The 2,377-nt window shown below is 46.9% G+C and overlaps 1 pseudogene; it reads left to right on the forward strand.

The window, feature by feature from the left end:
- The first annotated feature begins 1,353 nt into the window (after positions 1 to 1,353).
- On the forward strand, positions 1,354 to 1,556 carry LOC106734523 (DNA-directed RNA polymerases I, II, and III subunit RPABC5-like; annotated as a pseudogene).
- Positions 1,557 to 2,377: the final 821 nt, after the last annotated feature.

Here is a 2,377-nt window from a genome sequence, read left to right on the forward strand (position 1 = left end):
ACTGAGATATCATATTTTTAAAAATTTTTCAGGACTAGCAGTTGTTGTAATGGCTATGCCACTGGACTCCCATGTAGTCAACCGTGGTTTGAGTCCTAGACCCGATGGCTTAAACTCAGGCTGGGTGCATGTGCATGCGTGCCCAAGATCCAAAAAGAATGGAGGAGAAGGGGTTGCAGCGTGGCCATCCCCCGTGGGGGTGATTTCTCACTTTCTGTCTCTCTCTTTGTCTTTCTGGCGAGCATATGCACCATATAGAAAAAAAAAAAAAAAAAACTCTCAAAAAAATTCTTTTTCTATAGGGTGTGTGCACTTGCCAGAGAGGAGGAGTGAATGAGAAAGCGCACCCCAGGGGGAATGGCCATGCCTAAATCCCTTCTCCTCTAATTTCCCTCTCAGGATTTTGGGCACACACATACACACTCAGCATGTTTTTCAAGCTTCTGGGTCCAGGCTCAGCCATGTAGGATCTAGCCTCTTTAACTACCATACAACTAGCTGGCCCAGGGGATATTGTATTTTTTTTAGAGGTTTTTGCCGTAGGGCACATGAACTGACCAGAGAGAAAGAGACAGTGAGAGGGAAAGTGAGAAATCACCCCCCCCCGGGGGGAATGGCCATGCCACAATCCCTTTTCCTCCATTCTCTTCCTGGGATTTTAGGCACACAAGCACACATGCCTGATGTGATTTTCAAGCCACCAGGTCCAGAACTTGAACCGCTATCAGCCATGCGGGAGTCCAGCAACGTAACCACTATACCATCTGCTGGCCCCAATATTGTAATTTTGAAATGTGAATAAAATGCTCAGCTTTCAAAGTTCCCAGTTTTCAGACTGGCTAGTAGTGTGGTGGTTAAAGCTCCGGATTCCCATATGGCTGACTGTGCAATTTGAGTCCCTGACCCAGCAGCTTGAAAAACACCATGGATTGTGTGTGTGCATGCCCAGAATCCCAAGAGGAGAATGGAGAAGAAGGGATTAGGGCATAGCCATCCCCACACACACAACCACCACTACCACAGGGTAATATCTCACTTCCCCGCCCCCCCGTCTCTCCCCCACCCACACACACCCTGTATCACAGAGTTCCTAGCCCTTACAGTAAGTAAAAACTGTCACTTCCTAGCAGGCTCAGTAACCTCAAAAGATTAGATACTGCAGACAAAGTCCCATATCGGCATTGGTGGTTTCTTAACAATGATTTTTATTTTAAGTTTAATCTGAGGTTCCTCATATTAAAAAGCAAAAGCAGAAAGGTTTATGCAAAGCCAACTTTAGGAGCCTATATGGTTGATCAGCATTGCACTTTTTGCAATTAATATTAGATTGTGAGGCTGCCGTGAGCTGCTGCCATGATCATCCCTGGGTGCTGCTTCACCTGCGGCAAAATTGTCGGCAACAAGTGGGAATTCTACCTGGGGCTGCTACAGGCCAAGTACACCCAGGGGGATGCCCTAGACACACTGGGTCTGAAGCACTACTGCTGCACCAGGTACTGTTAGCATTCGTGGACCTGATTGAGAAGCTGCTCAATTATGCACCCCTGGAGGAATGACTGCTGGGACACACCCTGCTGTGCTGGCCGTGGGCAGTCAGGGCCTTGCCCAGAGTTCATAAGATGGTGCTGGGGGAACCAGCAGTTAGCGTAATGGCTATGTGACTGGACTCCCATGTAGTCGACTGTGGTTCAAGTCCCGGACCTGGTGGCTTAAACTCACACCAGGCGCGTGTGCGTGTGTGCCCAAGATCCTGAGAGGAGAATGGAGGGAAGGGACTGTGTCATGGCCACCCCTCCTGGGGGGTGATTTCTCACTTTCTGTCTCTCTGTCTCTCTCTGTCTGGCGAGTACACGTGCCCTACAGCAAAAACCTCTCCCCCCCCAAAAAAATGGAGCTGGGAATGGCGAGCAATGCCTAGCCATGCTGCACAAACATGTAGTCCTCTCTGGAAGGAGCCATCATGAAAAGTATTTGTAGAACAACAAAAAAAATTAGATTGTAACACTTTTCATTGTTTTTCAGCTTTTTTAAGAATTATTTTATTTAGCTGTTTATTATTATTAATTTCCAATTTGACCAGAGAGAGGCAGAGAGAGAGAGAGAGAGAAAGCAAATCACCAGGTCCAGGACTTAAACTGTGGTCAGACATGTGGGAGTCCAGCACCCTTAACCACCATGTCACCTGCTGGCCCCCTTTTTCAAGATTTTATGATCTTCCTGCAGGCTGTACTCTGAATTCTACTGGGTTGTCGGAAAAGTCACAATGCATTTTTGCATTGAAAAATATATCATGACTTTTCTGGCAACCTAATAGTTTCCTATCTTCTACCATTCTCTGAGCAAGAACAAAAACAGCTTTGTTCTTGATGCCCTATAA

The sequence above is a fragment of the Tupaia chinensis genome, unplaced genomic scaffold (assembly GCF_000334495.1).
Source record: "Tupaia chinensis unplaced genomic scaffold, TupChi_1.0 Scaffold000135_1, whole genome shotgun sequence".
NCBI classification, from domain to species: Eukaryota; Metazoa; Chordata; class Mammalia; order Scandentia; family Tupaiidae; genus Tupaia; species Tupaia belangeri.